The 22,286-nt window shown below is 34.9% G+C and overlaps 1 long non-coding RNA gene across 1 annotated transcript in view; it reads right to left on the reverse strand.

The window, feature by feature from the left end:
* LOC132799638 (uncharacterized) overlaps positions 1 to 22,286 on the reverse strand; it is a 253,368-nt gene that overhangs the window by 44,173 nt on the left and 186,909 nt on the right. The window lies entirely within an intron of this gene.

Consider the following 22,286-nt stretch of genomic DNA (forward strand, 5'->3'; position numbering starts at 1 on the left):
TCAACGCGCAAGAATTCCAATGTAGTTTGGGACGGAGTGTTACATAAACACCCTACAAAAATCCAAACCATGCTAGTTCTTTTATCCTAAATACCTTTTCCATTGCACTTCAATAAATAGCTAGACCAATTCTAGATTCACCTAATAAAAAAAAAAAAGAAAAAAAAAGAAAGAAAGAAAAAAGATAGACCACTTCCAAGCTAACTAGTATTAACTATACAATAAAAAACCACCACACAAGTATAAATACACACACGAATATATATATATATATATATATGCAGTAGGATCTCCAGAAGGATCCCTTAAATTGTATAACTTAAGTGGGCCGGATTGTACAATTCACAAGCCGACCTTCCAAAGCTTTGTCTCTCAGTTCTGTTTGATATTTTCCACCTGTGAGGTTTTCTCATGTTCCTAATTTATATTGATCAATTAAATCCTTGCCCTTTTGATTAGTTGAAGCCGCATTTCTCGTGTTGTAATGAGGTTTAAGGACGGAGGCTTCGTCAGATGATATGGAGTCATTAATCAACAAAACGAGAACGCTTCAATGTGTACTGGAAGATGTTTAGTTAACACCAGATTCAAAAAATGCAAAAAAGATAGTGCATCTATCATTGGTGGGTAAAATTATTTCGAACAGAACATTAGGAAAGAATGTTGTAATGGCCATTCTTCAGAAAGCTTGAATTGTCTCAAAACCATCCAAGTAAATGTCTTACAATCTAATAATTTTTTATTTGGGTTTGAGCATGAAGAAGATAGGAATAAAGTTCTACAAGCAGGGTCCTTGTAATATAAATGGATCTCATTTAGTGCTTAAGAAATGGGATCCTAAAAAATCCTTGAAGAAGTAAATTTCAAGAGTACAACCTTTTGTGTGCAAATTCGTGGGTTTCCTTTGCTATATATGACAGAAGAGAATGCTTTAAAAATTGGGGAACCGATTGGTAAGGTTCTAAAAGTGGATTTCAACAATGATGGCAGGTGATAAATTGGAGATTTTTGAGAGTTTGTGTTGAAGTGGATGTAGAAAAGCCGTTGACAGCATACTTCTTCCATAAAAGAAGCCTTGAAGAGGCAGCCTGGATCCAATTTAAGTATGAAAGAATTTCTAAATTTTGTTTTAAATGTGGAAGATTGGGGAATTTACTCATTGATTTTATAGAAGTCGAGGAAGTTAAGACAACTGCACCTAACAGAAAATCTGTTACCTTACATGGTCCATGGTTAAGGTCAGATCATGCTGGAAATATGTTTAATAGTGAATTGAATGTGTTTCCAATTCCAAGCAACTCAACAATTAATACAACAAAAATTGCAGATGAGAATGAAGGAAGAAGTGCCCAAGAAAATAAAGTGGAATGCTCAAATAAAAAACTTTTTATGCAATTAATGAATGATGGAGACATGTTAATAAATAAGAAGGACATAGAACAAGAAGTTACATATGTGGCATTTAAAGAACCTTACGTTCACCAGCAAATTCAGAAAACCTAATGGCAAAACGAAGGTCCCGCTGACATTGTTAATTGCAATATTCAAGAAGCATCATTAGAGAAAAGTTGTGCCACAAGAAGTGAAGTTCTGATGAAGGAAACTGCAAAAAATTTTAAATTCCACTTGAATTTTTTCAATATTTCCTTGACAAAACAGTGGGTTATAATATGGAGTGTTTCACACAGGCCTAAGTCCAAGAGCTTGTATCAGGCTTTAAGAGGAAATTGGACCATGATTTCAAAAAGAAACAGCCTATTAAAACTAGTTAGCCCAGGTGGGTTGTAATGGAAAAGAATAATTATTCATGCAATAAACTGGTTGAGCATAAGATACAAATGACGAACTCTTGCAGTGTTTTTAATTTAAATGGCATGGAGAGCTTATCGACCCAATTTAATATTAATAGCAGTACTGCCAATAGTTTAAGATTAGCAAAGCACTAAAGACTTAAGCTAAGTGCTAGAAGAAGATCCTTTACGGATACACATCCGTGGAGAACAATGTAAAGAGTGATGAGGCAGAAAAAAGAGAGGACAAAAGCCTTGACTCCTGTGGCATCTAAAAGGCTGAGGAGGCGGGTCTTGTCAAGCCCTACGAAGAGCTATGAGTCTTATCTCTTGGAACTATTATGGCATTAATAGAGGCATGACAGTTAGGGCTCTAAAGGGCTGATAAGGAAACATCAACAAGACATATTATTCTTAATGGAGACCAAAGCATGCTTAGGAAGAATGGAGCAATTAAAATGAAACATATGTTTTTATCTAAGCATATGCTTTGATCTAAACATATGTTCCTGCAGAGGGTCAAGCTGAAGGATCAACATTTTTTTGGAAATCCTAGATAAATATGAGTGCTAAATGTAATTTAAAAAATATTACATATGTGCATGTTATGTGGGTTGTGGGAAGGAATTCTTGAACCCAAGAGTTAATAATAACAAGTTCATCATTACTTAAAACAACTGTTTTATGTGGATGCTATTGTCATCCTTACTTGAGAAAGGAAAAAGCCTTTTAGGAGGAATTAAACAAGGTTGTGGGTAGAAGTACAGAGGCATGGTTATGCTATAGAGATATTAATGATGTCATTAGTCAAGAGGAAAAAAAAAAAAAGAGGAAAGTAAATAAATTCTAAGAGGAATTTGTATTTATGGAATTTTATGAATGTGATTTAGAATATGAAGGGAATAGCTTTACTTGGTGCAACAAAAGGGTAGGTTACGCAAACATAAAGGAAAGGCTTGATCGCACTCTATGCAACAGTGATGGGATTACTTTGTTTCCTATAGCAGGGGTAACACATTTAGAGGCCTGCAGATCTAATCATTCTCCTATAAAAACTCAATTGCAACAAGAAAGCAATTATCTTCCAAGACAGTCTATAGTTTGATTACTTGTGCTAGAGATAATTCAAGTTCTGAAGTAGTCCACAATACATGGAAGGTACAAGAATAAGGGGACTAATGCTGCAGTTTACTGCATAACATTAGAAAGACCCAAAAGGACCTAAATTTGTTAACAAAAATCAGTTTGGATTTTTTCAAATTAAGATTCAGAAGTTGGAGTAGAATATTGCAAAAATTTAAGGTAATGAAGACTCTAGAAAGTTTACTTCAAGAGAGAAACATGTAAGATGAATTGGATGAAACTAGAAAACATTTAGAGCTTATTTGGTGGCAAAAATCACAAGAGTTATGCCTAAAAGAAGGTGATAGGAATGTTAAATTTTTTCAAATTTCAACTATTAATAAAAGAAGAAAGAACATAATCCTGTCAATTAAAAATGATGTTGGAAACTGGTTGGATAACAGAAAAGATATTGGCAATTTCTTTTCTTCTAAATTAAGAAGGTTGTGGGAGTGCTCAAATTAATTTTTCCTAGCAAGTTTAGACAACCTTTTTAATTCTTGTAATTCAGAAGAGGAAAATATGGAACTTTGTAAAATTCCAACTTATGAGGAGGTTCTATAAGTTATCAAGACTATCAATCCTTTCAAAGCTTCAGATCCAGATGGATTACCTAGATTCTTTTTTCAACATTATGGAAAAGAGATCAAAAAATAAATTGTGGATTTTGTTCAACATTTTTCAGAGAAAGATATCTATCTAAAGAAATCAATTAAACTTTTATTGCGTTTATTTGCAAATCCAATCAAGTAAACAATTTCAACCAGTTACGACCTATTAGTCTTTGCAATGTGACTTATAAAATTGTTGCAAAGTTGCTTGCTTTGAGATTAAGACCTCACTTGAAGAGGATTATATCACCTTTTAAATCAACCTTCGTTGCAGGGAGGTGGATTGCTAAAAATTCAATCATTGCGCAAGAGGTAATTCATAAGATCAAAAATACTAGAAGAAAATATGGCTTAGTGGGGATTAAATTGGATATGTCAAAAGCTTATGATAAAATGGAATGGAATTTTCTATTTCAAATGCTTTAAAATTTGGATTTTTGTCAAGTGTTTATTAATCTGATTGAACAATACTTCTTCCTCTTCTTTTTATCTTTTACTTAATGGAAGTAAATTTGGAGAATTTTCAACTTCTCATGGCTAGAGGCAAGGTGATTCACTTTCATCATATCTTTTTATATTGGGATCTGAGACTCTCTCAAAGATATAGAAGGAAGTTTCATGGCATTAAAAAATATGCTAAATAGTCAGGAGAAGATATTAATTATTTGAAGTCGGGGATCTTTTTCTTGAAAACAACAAGTGGAAAGAGTAAAGCAGCAATCAAAAATCTATGAAACCTCAAAAGCCTTAACAAGGAAGCTATTTATCTTAGAAATCCATTGTTCATTAGTAAAAGCAAAGTGCAAGCGTTTCAGAGATTTAAGGAAAAGCTAAGGAATAGAGTTGAACATTGGCAAGGAAGACTTCTATCTCCAGCTGGCAGAACAACTTTGGTCAGGAAAACTTTATCAATAATATCTGTTTATTCTATGTCCACATTTCAACTTCCTTTGAAGCTCTATAAAGAAATGGATTTTATCTTGAGAAGTTTTTGGTGGAAGGTTTCTAATAGTTCTTCGAAGAGTTAGAACTTAATTGTGTGGGATAAAATCTATCAACCAAAATACCGTGGAGAATTGGGAATAAAGAGAATTGCTTATTTCAATATTGCTCTTTTAGCAAAGTTAGGATAGATAGTGGCTGCCAATGAAGATAGAATATGGGTAAATATTTTAAAGGCTAAATATTGTTGCTTGGACAATTTCTTGCATAGCCAGATTAACAAGAATTTTTCACACTTGGAAAGGAATTATGGCTATAAGAGAAATTATTAAACAAAAAGCTTGCTTTATGGTTGGAAATGGACATTCTGTGGATGTTTGGAAAGATCCTTGGATGCTAAATTGACAGATTTTATATCTGCTCTATGTTTTAGGGGCATAGATGATACTCCTTTGATGGTGGACAATCTAAAGAGCTAATGTCAGGACCCGTCCAGAATTCCTCCTCCGGAACCCTAGACAGCCCTAATCCCAGGGAAATACCACCGAACCTTCCAACGGAAAATCCGGCAGCACCTCCCCTAAGGGATTTACTTACCACAAATTTACCTGCACTGAAAACACACTTCTAAAAACATCCCCTTATTCCTCCCACATTACTGCAGATTGATTCCACAAATTACAGCACTCCAAAATAAATACAGTAATCCAGTGCAAAATAAATACAACAAGAATGAAAGAAATAGTACAACCGCAATAAAGAAGAACAGGGTACTTCACGAAGTAAAACAGCGAGGAAGATCAAGTCCGCTCCGAATGAACACCGACAACCTGGAACCTAGAGGAACGGAATTTAAGAGTGTGAGATGCTAATCATCTCAGTGAGCGACCCTACTACTATACCATATAATATCACAGTAATAAGTATAAATAATAATTATTTGGAAATAATAATTTCTCTCAAAACCCTTACAATTCTCTCAGTTGGAAAGGTTCCCCTTTTAAAACATTTTCACAAAACCCTTTATTCATATTCCCCGAAAACCAAGACATCAATTAAATACCAGAAGCGGTAACAATTATATTTTTAATTCCAATTCAGTTTTCAAACATTTTATTTTTAAAACACAGTTCTGAAAATAATTTGATGCACCCACTATATACCAGTGGCGCCAACAGTACCCAGCGTCCCAAGGTACCGCCAGACAGGAGGTTATAGAAAGAAACCGGCATACGGTCGCGTGGCGTCCCACTGCGCCGCTGCTAACCTGGTGTCCCGGCCAAAGGGGGGTGGCCGCCCTCTCCGATGGCATCCACAGGACACCCTCATAATATCAACCGCGCGCTACTCACACCCACCTGCGCGCTAATCACATCACCTGCGCGCTAATCACACCCACCTGCGCGCTAATCACAACCGTGTGCACACTAACCATCTCACATATACCATATCACATAATCAGAACACCAGTACGTGCACGGTGCATCTAAAAATCATAAAATCCATAAATTTAAATCATAAAACAAATTTCACATTTTTCATAAACATAGCGGGCATAATCCATCCGCTTGAACCGGGAATTTTCCCATAATTTCTTTGTAATCAATGCCATAAATTCCATGATTTTCAAATCCACCAACTTTCAAATCCATCAATTCAAATATCCACATTTTTTCCAAGCATAAATAATTTCTCGAAATATCATAATCAAATCCCATAATATTTTATGGGCATATTTCATAAAAATTGAAATCACCAACATAACCAAATATTTTCCTTGAAATATTTGAAAATCAAATCGTGCCCAATTTACCATTAAAACCACACCAATTTCAAAATCCTCAAAACCATAAAATAATTCCACACGGCATAAATTTGTAGAATTCGCATTTTCTTAAATCCAATAAATTCATAAATAATTCTACAATAAATCCAATAAATATTTGGCACATAGAAATTAAATTCCAAATATTTAATTCACACATAATATATTCATCAATTAAATTCCCCAAAATTAATTTGAAGGTGGGTCACTCACCTGGAGCACGCAATTAACCCATGATCCACTACGGGATCAATTCTACGACTCACCGGTGCTCCTAGAACAAAATTCACAGACAGTCAAATAAATTAATATTTTATTCGGGTAAATAATACCCGGTACCCGGGGGGTCAAAACACAAACGATAACTAAAATTTACGAATCATATACCGAATCGAAGCTCGAGTGATGCTAATCACAGATCCGGTCTTAATTTCCGATGATCGTACCCGACGGGGTCGGAATTTTATCGGGAAGCTTTTCGGGTTTCGGCTCCGCAATTCTCCCAAACCGTCGCGAATTGGTGGAAACGGAAGTCGGATTTGGGTTCAGGAGGTCGAACACTGCGGACTGGAGCTGGCCGGAATTTTCGGGGTACTCGCCGGAACAGTAATTTCCGGCGGGCCGCCACGTCACCGGCAACCGTCGCCGGAACAGTAATTTCCGACGGTGGCCGTTTGCTGTGAAATTTTGCAGATTTGTAGATCGTGAGGAGAGCAATCCAACGGGACCGACGGTGAGCAAAACGGAGGTCGGACGGCGGAGAAATCACCGTTTGAAGATTTTTGACCCCTCGCCGGAAAACGCTCCGATCCCGGCGCGTCGGTGGTCCGATGGCCGTGATTTTTGGTGGGTAGGCCGGACTTGAGGAGAGGATGCTGGGTGTATGGCGCGTGTACTGTATATCGGCCGGAATAGTGCCGATTCGCGGTGGCCGGCGGTGGAGGGGAAAAATCGCCGCCAAACTTCGGACGTCCGATCCGGGCGCGTCCGGCGGCCGTTCGCCGTGAAATTTGGAGGTTTTGCCGGAAATGAGGTGGGCAAGCTTTCTGTCCGGTGCGTGTACAGTATATCGGCCGGAATAGTGCCGATTCGCGGTGGCCGGCGGTGGAGGGGAAAAATCGCCGCCAAACTTCGGACGTCCGATCCGGGCGCGTCCGGCGGCCGTTCGCCGTGAAATTTGGAGGTTTTGCCGGAAATGAGGTGGGCAAGCTTTCTGTCCGGCGCGTGTACAGTAACTTGGCCGGAACAGTGGCAAAATCCGGTGGCCGGCGGTGGCTCTCTCTCTCTCTCCTCTCTCTCTTTCTCTCTCTTCTCTCTCTTTCTCTCTCTTCCCCGAGTGTTTTAACAAATAAAACCCCTGCATGACACTGTTCATGCCACGTGGACCAATCAGAAACTGACACGTGGCGTTTCACTGTTCACCGACCCAAAAAAATATTAAAATAATACGGTATCCGGTAAACTTCAAACGTCCATAACTTTTTAACCGGATGTCCGTTTTGAGCGTGCCGCTAGTCTGTGAACTCGTATCGACGAGCACTTCACAACCATGCATGAGTCAAAGCTCAATTCCCCATAAACAAAAAGTCAACTCCGGCACCCCTTGGACAGTTTGGACCGCAACTTGTTTCGTCCATAACTTTCAAACCGTAGCTCCGTTTTCGACGTGCTACCAGTCTACGAACTCGGGGCGTCATGCACTTCGCCACGGTATCCTAGTCAACTCAAAATTCTCACCGAGTCAAAAAGTCAACTTTTGACCCCCTTCGGTCAACGGTCAACGGTCAACCTCGATCAATGTGCACGGATTCCGGTGCGATTTGGGACGGGGTGTTACAGCTAAGATGGTCTTTCACGAAATACTAATTTAGTAAAGAAATTTTTGATGAAGAAAGTGCAAAAGCTATCTTGGATATTCATTGGGCAAGATCGTATCTTGAAGATAAACTTATTTGGTTTGCTTCTAGAAAAAGGGGAATTTTTAGTTAAGTCTGCTTACTTAGAGATAAATGCTAGCAAGTTTAATCTGGATCACTCTTAAATATGGAAGTTGCTGTGAAAGGCTGATATCCATGAGGGGCTAAAAGTATTTCTATGGAAAATTGCAAGAGGGGGTTTATCCACCAAAGCTTCATTAAGAAGGTAAATTGCTAATTTGAATGATGATTGTCTGTTTTGTTTTCAAAACGCTAAAACTATAGCTCATTTATTTATTAGATATGATTACGTGAAAATGTTACAGTTTGGGAGTAAGTGGTGTCTCAGGTTGGATAGGTTGGAGTTTAGCTCATTTATGGATTTTTTAAACTTCATTCTTGAACCACCTTATCATTCCTTTGAAATGGAGAAGAAGAAAGAGTTCACTCTTTTTGGCGCTCAAATTATAGAGTTTCTTGGAGAAAGAGAAATCAATTAGTTTTTAAGAATGAAACTATTGATCCAACTCATGATGTCAATACTTTAAATTCTAGAGTGAAGGAATTTTTTTGCAGCAGGTTCAGTTAAAAAGTTGTCTCCTAAGGCTTAAGTATCATGTAATGTGAATTGGAGACCACCTCAATATAATTTCATCAAATTAAACTTTGATACTTCAATTAAAGGAGATATGTCTGCTACAAGAGTATTGATTAGAGATCATTAGGGGAATGCTTTAAAAATGTGGTCTAAGAAAATTTCAAGTTCAAACATTGATCTTGCTGAATGTACTGCTTTAGAGTGACCTATTGACCTTGTAGCTTCTCAAGGTTGGAAGAAGTTGATTTTTGAGGGTGATTGCCAAGGTGTGATTAATGCAGTCTTATCAACTAAAAATCATTCTAACTGGGAATGCATTTCAGAACTATAGGAAATCTACAAAATATTATCTAATTTTAGTTGTTATAAGATACAGTGGGTGCCAAGAAATTGTAATTCAATTGCTTATTTTTTATGCTCTTTGGCTTATTCATTTACAATCTTATTCCCTTACGGTTGAAAAAAGTTTATAGGCCCTTACTGTAATCTTTTAATTTAAATCAATGTTGGCAAAAAATTGAGCTGGATTATTTTTAGCCCTTATATTAAATGGAGATAGCATGGATGACTAAGATTTATTTAAATTTATTACTTTTCTTTAGTATCAAAAACCAATTTTTATATTTTAACGATTAAAAAAAAGAAAACATTATCCGAAGTAGAGGTGGCAATTGAGGTCATGACACAGTGACACAACTCGAAAACGACACGGAATAAATGGGTTCGAGTTATAATCGGATCAACCTATTTAACACGATTATTAATCGTGTCATTTTCAGGTTGACCCGTTTAACTCGAAATTGACCCATTATAACCCATTTATCAGTTTCAGTCCGACACAATTATATACATATTACAACCTATTTAAATTTAAATTATAATTATAATTTTACCCATAATATATTATTTAATAAATAAAAAATATTATAAATTAAAAAACTTTATAAAAGTATTTTTTTATAAAAGCACATGTATTGAGATTTATGTATTGTGGATTAGGATTTGCAAATATAATTTGAGGGTATATTATTACGAAATTTAAATATTGCATCTTAATTTTTTAATGCTTAAATTATTTTTATGTTGTTTTTTTAATTATTATTTTGAATCATTTTCAAATGGGGAGCTTGATTTTCAAATTAGTAGAATAGATATATTAATAAACAAGTTAATTTTCAATAAATAAGTTAATTTTGAATTAATATGTTAATTTTCTATAAATAGGTTAATTTTTAAATTAATAGGTTAACAGGTCAATACGATCTGTTAAAGTAATCGTGTTAAACGGGTCGTGTTAGGTTGACCTGTTTATAAATAAGTTGGGTTAGTGTTTTGTTAGGTCTAAAATATTGATGATTTTATGCCATATTTATAGCTTAATATTTATTAGTTTGTGTTAATTTGTTATGGAAAAATACTTAATTATGTATTTTTCTTAATTTAGGTGAAAGAGGAAGAATTTTAAGAAAACAGCCATAAAGATGGATTCCTTGGATCGAATTATGGTGGGAAGCAAGATTTGAGCTCGAGCGGACTAAGCATTAAAAAGATTCTAAAAAGATATCTTAAAGATTCCATAAAGATTCTATCGGGAATTTCATGATGGAAGTGGATGTCATATGAATCATCACAATCTGAGGATTTCAAATGTCTCATTATTTTTGGATTTCGAGGTGCGAGAGAAGAGTTATCATCATTTAAAGTTTGGAATTTATAAAAAAGAATATTCTTGTTAAATCTCCACCATTGATCAAAAAAGGGAATTAAGGCAATTTGAGAGCCAAGATAAAAACAAGTGGAAATAATTGGTTAATTTATCATTACTGAGGCACATGTTATGTCACATGCTTCATTAAGGGTAAATTAGCCTAATTAACTATTTTTTTAGGAGGAATTAGATAAAAGGAAAGTATTGGAGAGCAAGTAATATCAAGTTTCCTTTTTACACATGAAATTCGTCCAACCCTCTTCATGGCCTAAAAAAGATATCTTACAAGACTCCCACATTAAAAATAAAGAGAGAAAAAGGTTCCCAAGGTCCTATATATATAGCCCCCACCACATTGAAGGGAGATATACAAGTTTAGAGAGTAATTTAAGAGCTTTTAGGAGGCTTAAATAGAAACAAACCAAATTTTGATAGTTTCTAAGATTCTCTTAAGGGTTCTAGAGTTTTAAAGTTTTAGAGTTTTAGAAAATCAATTGAAGAGCTTGGAGGAGGCATAGAGACATGGGCTTGCTTGGAGAAGAAGGCTACGACTTTGAGAGCTCTTGGAGAAGAATTTCTTCAATAGTTTTTATTCTCTTTTCCTTTGTCTTATTATTTTTAATAATTATGGATATTGAATTTATTTTTTCCATGAACTAATTTTCATAGCTACGGCTATGATATAGCCCTAACTATGAAGGTTTAATTATTTTAATATATGTTGAGTTTTATTTAATTAGTAATATGTTTTGTTAATAAATCATTGGTATGCTTATTGCTTTCATAGGCCGGAAGGAATGAATGATTTTAATAATATTTGAGCTTGGAAAAGGATAATATTATGGATCTCCAATGATTTACATGAATGCATAATTGATTGGAAAATAGTAATGTCTCATGCCATATTATTTGCTTAATCTATGCTTGATGAATTTGCATGATTTAATTTATTGGCCGGAAAGAATAAATTAGGTTATGTGAATATTATCAATTGTGAGTGGAAACTACTTTTGATTAATTTTGTGATTAAGTGTGGTTAACAAAATTACTAGTTAATTAAATTCACATATTTAAGTAATTAAATTGAAATAGTTAGTGGTGAAATCAAATGCCCTAGTATTCATAATTATTAATTTAACTCTCTCTTTACTTGAAATTGATCTAATTTTAATTGATTGCTTTTGTTTAATTTAGTTTATTTATTTTCAATTGCCATCTTAAATTTTAGTTCAAATATTATCAAAACCTAATTATCTTTGGTACTTAATTCTTAATCCCTTAGGTACGACAACCGTATTTTTCCACTTTATTACTTGAAAACGATTCGTGCACTTGCGAGTTGATTTTACACATCATGTTTTAGATACCTGACACGATTAATAAATGGATCAAGTTAGAGTCGAGCATTTTTGACACAATTATTAAACGAGTCGACACAAACACGACACGTGGACATGAATTGCCACCTCTAATCTGAAGAACTCAAAGAAACCCAACCTTCGACCCAGAACGAGCGAATGAAGAACAAACGAATTGATCCTACGGTCAATTAGCCGGATGAAATCAACTGACAGTGAACCCAGCCTTGATGGAATAATGTCGTTCTTCTACCCTTTCAAAATCCAAAACAACCAAGAAGCCCAGATCAAACAAGGCAAATCGAATTTTCCAAAACATAGTTGGGTTTTTGTATTTTGGATAGGATAATCTAGGAAGGTCGTCATTTGGTTTGTCATTGTTTGTCAGTTCATAATTGCCATCCGTCCATCCGACTATCGTCCATCAGTTTTTTGGTTATCAGGTCATGTGTTAGGGATGGATTTTTGTTTTGCTAGAGTTCAGGGATGGTGGGTTTTTGTTTTACCAAAGTTCATTTTTATTTTTTTATTAAAATTTTCAAAAAAGCATAAGCCTATTTTTTGAAATCAAAGAAAATTAAAAAATATAAAAAAATCTGATTCATCCATATCAAGGCCATTTGATCCAAGGGTTGCTTTTAACCATTAACCCTCAAGCTATTAATTTAAGATATCCCAAATGGAGTCCTATTATGTATATATATATATACAATAAATTTCAAATAGAATTCACCTTGTTTTATTAAACTAAGTTTCATCTTAACGATTATTAAATTATATTGAGGGTTAACATTTAAAATTTAAAAATTGATTAACTATTGATTTAATAACATACTAAAACTTTATTTAGAAAAAATGAACTATATCGGAATTCAGCAATAAATAAATGTGATTCTAAAATTCAACTTTTCTGTGATTTAAAAATTGAAAAAGAAAGATCTCATCTTATCCGTATATTAAGTACCTTATTTAAACTTGATTATATATATATACTGTATATCTAACTAACAAAGGCATATGGAAGGAAAAAAAAAAAAAAATTGACCAAGACATAGGAGAAGATATTTTAGTAAAGTTGTGTGAGGAAAAATAGTGACACCTTTTCTACAAAATAAAAAAAGCTTATTTATAATGATGCTTTCAATTTGTGGGTTTGTAATAACCAATAGGGTTAAATCATATAGAAGACTAATATTTTATAGTCTTCTTATGTTTTATCGTTATTTTAAAAAATATTTTGTGGTTTGAAATAATTCAAAAATATCCCTTACGCTGTTAATTTTCGTCCAAAAAAAATTTCTTTCCTACATGACATCATAAAATGATTTAAATACTCTTACAATTAAAAAATGACTTGATAATTACTTATACATTTAATATTATAAACACCGGATTATATTGATAAATATTTTAGCAAAATAACATTATAGCAAAAAAAAATTACTTAATTAATTTTGTTACTTTACAATTCTCATGTTTTATGATATTATTTAAAATTTTGCCCTTTGGTTCTCCTACCACTCTCCGCTTTCTCTACAAAATCCAAAAATCTTGAAAAATAGCCATGATCTTTGCTTGAGATCAAATGGGGTATTGTCAAAATCGAAATGAAAGAGCATCATGATTGAATGGATCACGAATGGGCATTCCCAACTTGATTCAAAAATAGAAATTTTCAATAGAGAAAAACTGCAAGGCAAAGGAAAAAAAAAATGTTCAGTCGAAGAGGATTGTTCAGCCTGGAGAGATCGATACTGCATGCGCTCACAATCACCACTGTGTCGCATAGGTTGTTGGCGGGGATGAGCTGAGTAGCTCCGGCAGTTTCGTCGACGGCATCGCCACATTCAGGCCAAGTTTCGTTAAAGTGATCTTGCACTGAACAAAGGAGGCAGTGGTGGACGGGACGCTAAACCTGACCGACAATATGAAGCCGGTGCTAGTTTATGGTGAATAGGATCGGATAGCCCAACATGGTTTTCTTGGTGGTGAGTATTCTGGTATCACCGCCATTGATGGGTTGGTTAATAGGCTGTTTGAGTGGAAGAAGAAAGAAAAAGACAAAATTACCCATGTGCAAGGTACGATGCCAAATTTAACGGTCAAGTTTAACAGGGATTGACAGACTGGGGATCTATGGGAAGGTTTCACCATGGCAGAGGATATATAGGCAAATTTCATATATTGGGGCAGTTTGTAACAACTGCAAAAATTATGAGACATCATCGTAAATAAGCCAAATAACAATAAAAAATGAGAAAACCCACACAAATACGTGGCGTTCCCCGACCAAAAAAGTCTCTCTGCATGAGCGTTTTCCCTGCATAAACGTTCTTTTGATATGAGAGTTTCTTCTCATGGCATTGATGCCTGAGGTTTTCCTCTCCTTCTAGTTTTGTGAGGAGTGTTTCGTTTTTCATTTCTGTTCACAATGGAAGAAGTTACTACCAGTTTTCAAAAACGATTAATCTTAACTTCAGATGAAAATACTATGTTGACTGTTAATCAAAATTATCATCTGGATAAGGGAAGGTTACAGCAATGTTTGTTAGTGCAGATTTTCACCAAATCATGTTTCAATAAACGTGCTTTGTGGATATGATGCATTCGCTCTGGGGGAATTCTTGTTCTGTTCATTTTAAGGAACTCAATGACACAACTTTTTTGTGTCATTTTGTTCATATTCAAGACAAGGAATGAGTTATTCTTGGGGCTCCATGGCACTTTGAATGTGCTTTAGTGTTAACTGAAGAAGTTTCCAATTCTGCCATTCCTCGTTACATTTCATTACATAGAGCATTCTTTTGGGTTCAAATTCATAATGTGCCACTGCCTTATATGACAAAATTATTTGGTGAAACGATTGGCTCCCATTTGGGTGACTGTATTATGGTGGACTCTAATGAGGAAGGCTTATGTTTAGGCAAGTTTATGCGAGTGCGAGTGCGACTGGATGTTCAGAAGCCTCTACGACAAGGACTGAGACTTTCTTTACCTGACCATGACCAGGTATGGGTGGAATTTCAATATGAAAAACTACTTGGATTTTGTTTCCGGTGTGGACTTTTGGGACACACCCAAAAAGATTATGATATGGTAGATGCTGGTTGTGGGGAACAATATGGAGCATGGTTGCGTGCAAACCATTCTGTGCCTCTGTCTTTTGGTGGGAAACCTGCTCGGCGGAAACCTGTTCTTCCCACTATTTCAAATGATGAAGTTTCATCTCACTCTTTAGTTCCATCAAACTCTGGTGCAAAATCTAATCCACCAATTGTATCTTCGTCGAGGATTGCTAAGATTGGTCCTGGTAGCGGGGAAGAGGCGGCGGCGGTGCATGGGGCGGTTACTGGGACGGTTTTAGTTCAAAGCGGTTGTGAGAGTGATAACATGCAACTGCTCCTTCCAGATCCATATGCTGATGTGGCAGATTTAACAAATTGCTCAAAACTCAAGACCCCGATAGCGTTTTCTTGATGGAAACGAAACTTCTGTCTCGACAACTTGAGAGGCTTCGTCTTTACAGCAGTATGGCGGGTGTGTTTGGTGTTGACTGTGTTGGTTTAAGTGGTGGTTTGGCTCTTCTGTGGAAACAAAGTTTAAATGTTTCAATCAAATCTTTCTCACCAGGCCACATTGATTCAATTGTTGTTCACCCATCTAAGGGGCCTTTCAGATTAACGGGCTTCTATGGAAATCCTGATCCCAGATTGAGGCAATTCTCTTGGCAGTTATTGGAAAAATTAAAATTGATCTGTACTTTGGGATGGTTCCTAATTGGGGATTTTAATGAGATTTTGCAACCTACTGATAAGTTGGGTGGGAGATCACGTATGGAATGGCAGGTTGATGGCTTCAGAAAGGTATTGGATGACTACTTCTTACGTTCAATACCATATATAGGGTACAAATTTACTTGGAATAATAAAAAGAGTGGAACTACAAATGTTCAAGAATATATTGATAGGTGTTTTGCAAATTTTGAAGGCCAAAATCTATTCCCTCATGGTGTTGTGCAGCATCTTCCAAACTCTGTTCCTGATCATCAGGTATTATGCTTGCTCTTGGATGGTACTGCCCAACTAGACCTTCGTCCAGGGAATAGATTTCATTTTGAATCGGTTTGGTTGGGAGAACTTGAGTGTGCAAATATTATTGATGAGGAGTGGAACTTTACTCCTAGTGGAACTGTCACTATGCATGATGTTATTCAAAAAGTAAATACCTGTGCTAAGAAACTGAGAAGATGGAATAAGTATTCATTTAATTATATTAATCACCGGCTCACATGTTGTTACCAAACATTATCAGACCTCCAGTATAAATCACCAACTATTGATAATATGAGGGAACTCCATCAAGTTGAAGATGAAATAAATTGTTTACTTGATAAGGAGGAATCTCGATGGAAACAGCATTCCAGAGCATGTTGGTTATGAGAAGGGGACCGAAATACCAGGTATTTTCACGTTCATGCGAGTTCTCGTCGTCAACGGAATTTGATTAGAGGTGTAATGGATTCGAATGGGTTATGGTCTTCAAGTCCGCAGCATGTAGTTGGGGCTTTCATGGCTTATTTCCAGGATCTGTTTACTACTAAAGGAAGTCATATTGAGAGTGATTTAAGCTTTGGAGTAAGGGGACGCGTTACGGATTTCATGAATGCCAAGCTTTGCAAACCGTTTACAGCAGATGAATTAAGAACCAGTTTGTTTCAAATGAATCCTTCAAAGGCTCCGGGACATGATGGTTTTCCTGCAATGTTCTATCAACATTACTGGCCTTCCATTGGAGCAACCATAACTGAAGCATGTCTACAGATTCTAAATGATGGAGCAGATATGGGCAACATTAACCACACTCTAATTGCTTTAGTGCCTAAGGTTAGTGACCCTTCTAATGTTTCTGATTACCGGCCAATTAGTTTATGCTCTGTTATCTATAAAATGATCTCGAAAACTCTTGTGAATCGTCTAAAGGCTTTTCTACCTAAACTTATTTCGGAAGAACAGAGTGCTTTCGTTCCAGGAAGGCAAATCACAGATAATGTTTTAGTGGCCTTTGAACGCATGCATTTTATTGGTAAAAAACATTTGGGTCAAACCGGTCTTATGGCATTTGTTACGTAATTGGGAGAAAAAACAAATAGCAACGGAAACAAAGAAAGCGAAGAACAAACACAAAATTTACGTGGAAACTCTTGACGGGAAAAATCATGGGCAGAGAGAAGCAAATCCAATATCGAAAAATTGGTACAAAGGTGAGAAAAATTACGCGATATCCTAAAACCCCAATTACAGCCGAAAAACCCAAAAATATCAAAATATATATTGTACGGAAGACACCTTAAAATTGAACAGATCCGTACCGCGGGGGTGCTGCCCTCGGCCCGAGACCTCCGCTTCCACCACAGAGCCCCAAATTTTTCTCCAAAATTAGTTTCATCAAATGGGTCGCACCGCGAGCTTTTCGAGTCGGGTCAACAAGAATTCGGGTCACCAACTCTAACAGCATTTAAATTAGATATGAGTAAGGCCTATGATTGGGTGGAATGGGATTTTTTACGGTGGATAATTCAAGAAATGGGTTTTAGTGCAAGGTGGATAAACCTAGTCATGGCTTATGTTACCGGAGTTTCTTATTCACTTTTAATTAATGGCAGACAGCAGGGTTTCTTTGAACCTACTTGTGGCTTACGGCAAGGTGATCCTTTATCACCCTATCTTTTCTCATTTGTCTCTGAAGGACTCTCTTGCTTACTTCGGAAGTCTTTATTTTCCAACCTGCTTACTGGGATATCAATTGCACCGTCTTCTCCGCCAATTTCTCATCTATTTTTTGCTGATGATACTATTTTGTTTACCCATGCTACCCCAAGTGATTGTCAGCAAATATTATCAATTCTCCATTTATATGAAAGAGCTTCAGGCCAGAAGATTAATATGCAGAAGACGGTGGCAACTTTCAGTCCTAACACACCATAATCGGTTCGAAATATTGTGTTTCAAGAGTTTCAAATTGAACGTAATTGTGGTCATGATAGATATCTTGGTTTACCGTCATTTATTGGTAGGAGAAAGGTTGAGCTTTTTCAGTCTATTAAAGAACAGGTGTGGCATAAATTGGAGGGTTGGAATGGAAACTTATTATCTAGGGGAGGGAAGGAGATTCTTCTTAAGGCTGTTATTCAATCTATACCAACATATACAATGAGTTGTTTCAAACTTCCAAAGAAGTTGATAAAAGATTTAACTGGTTTAATGACCCGATTTTGGTGGGGTTCTTATGCTGGAAAGAAAGGTCTTCCATGGAAAAATTGGATGCAAACCAAAGTCTCAAGGTGGACTAGGCTTCCGGTCCCTAGATGAATTCAACCGTGCTTTGCTAGCAAAACAGTGTTGTAGAATCATTAGAAATCCCAGTTCTTTACTAGCAAGAGTGGTGAAGGCAAAGTATTTCCCACAATGCTCCTTTTGGGAAGCAGGTATTGGTCGCCAACCATCCCATTCTTGGCGTAGTCTTGTATGGGGGAGAAGAATTATGGAGACTCGTGGGATATGGCGTGTTGGTGATGGAAAATCCATTCGTATATATAAAGATTCTTGGCTACCAGGGGTGGGCTCATCTCGAATATTGTCTCCTAGAATCTTACCTGAGGATGCTACAGTGGCATGTTTACTTACTGATTCTGGAGCTTGGAATTTAAATCTGTTACAAGCTTCTTTCTCTACTGATGAGGTTGAAGTCATTAAAAATATCCCAATTGATGGTGCTAATAAGGCGGACCGTTTTGCATGGAAATTTAGTCCTACGAGTGTCTACATGGTTAGAACTGGTTATTGGGAAGCTAGGAAGCTTGGGGTTGGAAATCAAATTAGTGGCCCTAGTGATTCGACTGTTCATACATGGTGGAAAGGTCTCTGGAAATTATCAATTCCAAACAAGGTTAAGGTTTTTATATGGCATGCATGTCAGGATGCTATTCCTTGTCTATCTTCCCTAGCCTCACGTCACATAACTGATATTAAAGAGTGTCCATTATGTCACCAAGCTGAGGAAACTACATTACATGCTTTATGGAGTTGTATGCATGCAACCCATATTTGGAAGCAATTAGAATTCTATAAAGAACTGAAGTATGGTGTCTATGATTCTTTTACTGCTTTATGTTTCTATGTGTTTACACAATGTCCAGAATTCCATCTAGAGAAATTTTAATGGGCATGGTGGTGTTTGTGGAATAAACGAAATGACCTCATACATGGCAATTGTATTAAATCTGATACTCAATTGTTGGACTCTATTTCGCGATTGCATGTGGAGTTTAAAGAGGCTACGATGAGTACCAATATCCAACGTTCGAACAGAGCACACCAACGGTCATGGAAGTAATTTTAAGATAAATGTGGATGTCTCTGTTCTGGCTAGACAAAACAGAGTTGGGATTGGCATGGTAGTGCGGAATTCTTCTGGTGAATTGATGGGAGCTATGGCAAAACCTTTTGAAGTTTCCTGGTCTGTCATGTATTCTGAACTCATGGCTATTTGTGTGGCAATAGATTTCTGCATGGAAGCTGGTTTCGTCCATGGTGAAATTATAAGTGATTGTCTGGGGGCAGTTCATGCGGCCAATGTGGGTTTACCAGAAGCTAGTTTGGATGAGAACTGTTTTTTGGTTGAAAGACTACAAAAGTTATTAACATTATGTCCAAATCTTACACTTTCTTTTGAGTCCAGGGAAAAAAATAATGTAGCCCACTGTATTGGAAAATATGCTACGGAGATCTCTAATTTAGAAACATGGCTTGCGGAGGGCCCACAGTGGCTTCTCAATTTGCTTTGTGCTGATATGTATAATGATTTAATGTGATATATGATATTTTACCTCTTTTTAAAAAAAAAAAAAACAATAAAGAATGAGACGTAGCCCTTTTCCTTCTTAAAATATTCAGTTTCAATACTACGTGGCATTTTCTGGTCTTTTTTCCCTTCTTGATCGCTGGGATTTCTTATGGTATTTAAGATACGACATGGTTTTTTTTTTTTTTTTTTTAAATTTTTAAAAAGACATGAATGATTTTTTTTTTTTTTTTTTTTGGCTGGTAGATAGGACACGACTTAATGCTTCACTTTTTTTTTTTTTGGGAGTAAGACATATGATGTTTCAGTTGCTTGTCTCATTTATATGGACATTCTCTCCATTTTACTTAAAATGAAAGATCTTAATTCTTCGAAATAATAATAATAATAATAATAATAAAGGATCTCAATTTGATTTGATTAAATTTTGCTAAGTTAATTTTTTAAATCCAATAACTAACGCTACTTTGTACCATCGTTATTAATTTAGAAACGATCTAATATAGTTTAGTGCTAATTTTCTTATATGATTTAGAATTAAAAATAAATTAATAAAATATGATTATTCAAAATTGAATTTCTAATTGATTACTTTTCAAGGAAAAAAATATTCCAAAATATAATAAAAATAATATATATTATATTTCTATGATAATTATCCTATAATAATGTTTAGAATTAAATAATAAAATAAATAAAAACTAAAAAAATGCTGAGAAGGTGCAGGAGAAGAAAAGCACGAATGAAAATGGTGAAGGAAAATTTATTCATTCAAACGGAAACATTAAAAAGAAGGGGGCTTTTGGTCATTTTATTTAAAATGTAGCATCTCTAATGGACTGTTTATTAGTTCTGTCCTTTTAAAAAAAATTTTGCTACATCAAATAAATAGACAATCTTTTGAAAAAATATCCTCCAATGATGAGGTGCAAAAGATCTATTAAGATGAGATAGGAACAAAAAAAATAGAAACTGTCTAACAGACCTTTTTCTAATAGAAGGTTTACAAAATGAGTCATAGATTCAACCTATTTTTTCTTTTCTCTTCTCGTCAATTCATAATTTTTTTCTTTTTTAATATGCCAACTCATTACATTTTAAATTTTAAATAGGATTCATCAAAAAATAAATTTAAATAGATATTATTTATTAATATATATAATGCTATCTAAGATTCAATACCTTCGAAATTTTTTAACATATAAGCTTCAACAGAGAAAATCATTGAAGAAGCTTTTATGATTTAGATTGGGCTTTGATCAAGCCTTTGACAGTTAATATTAGAAATGGATCAATTTCACACACTTTTGGAACCATTCTTGTTTATGAAGTGGTTCAGAATGAATTATTTAACAGTCTGTTAGAGAGTTATTATTAAGAATTATTTTAATTGATTTTTCAACAATTATCTAATTGATATTTCTATTAAATCACCAAATGGTCGATTTTCTAATAATAAAATTACTAAAAAGTGATTTATATTTGTTAATCAACCATAATATGAATCCCTTTTATCTATTTAGAAGTGGTTTAACGGATCTTAATTAGTATTTTTAAAATCATTAAATAATTGAATCATTAAATAAGTAATATTTTAAAATAAAATCGCTAAAAATGATTTTAGATATTTTATTTTTTGTCAAATCTTATAGGAAGTGATTTTACTTTTGCTGCTTTTAAGCTTGTAAATATCACTTTCAATTGCACCCTTAATTACAAAAATGTCTGTCTGGTAAGAAAAAAAAAATCATAAACCGTATATTAATTTCTATTAATAATAACGGTTTTAAGACAAATAATGCAATTGCATCTCTAAATAAGCTACGATGTATTGGGAAAAGTGCAAAAACTTCCCTCTCATTGTACTTGGCCTTTTTCTAGTCGCTTCCTTCCATCATGTAGGATTTAATTTCTCGTCCATGGAATTGAAGCTTGGCCATAGCTTCAACACCCCCAGGGGGCGTTTGGTACGTCGGATAGATCCGGATCGGATAGGATCGGACAGGATCGGATAGGATCGGACAGAATGATTAGTGCAGTACTATATTTGGCATAGTTCCAGACTGAATGATGGACTAATTGTACCATGTTTGGTGCCGAATCAGACTGGATAGGACTATTTTGTAATTATATTTTTAATTTTAAAAAAATAAAAATTTTAAAAGTTAAATTTATATGAAAAAAAAATTATTACATCTAATTAAAGTTGTACATTTATATATTTATATATTTATATATACATGCAAAATATACAAAATTTGTTGTATACACCCACAAATAATATTAATATATAACTTTAGAAATAGTTTAAAATTAACTTAAAACATAGTATGCCATAAATAACAATTAATTAAAAATAAATATATTTTAATGGTATGCATAAGACAATTGAATATTTTTTCAACCCATAAATTACATAAATATATTGTTTCCAAAACCAATAAAAATAAAATTTTAGTATGGTAAATCATAAATAACAATTATTCACAAATAAAGAAATAATTAACAGTATATGTAATTAAGAACTTGTTGATAATATAAGAATATCCATATCCA

This window comes from Ziziphus jujuba, chromosome 10 (assembly GCF_031755915.1).
Source record: "Ziziphus jujuba cultivar Dongzao chromosome 10, ASM3175591v1".
Taxonomy (NCBI): Eukaryota; Viridiplantae; Streptophyta; class Magnoliopsida; order Rosales; family Rhamnaceae; genus Ziziphus; species Ziziphus jujuba.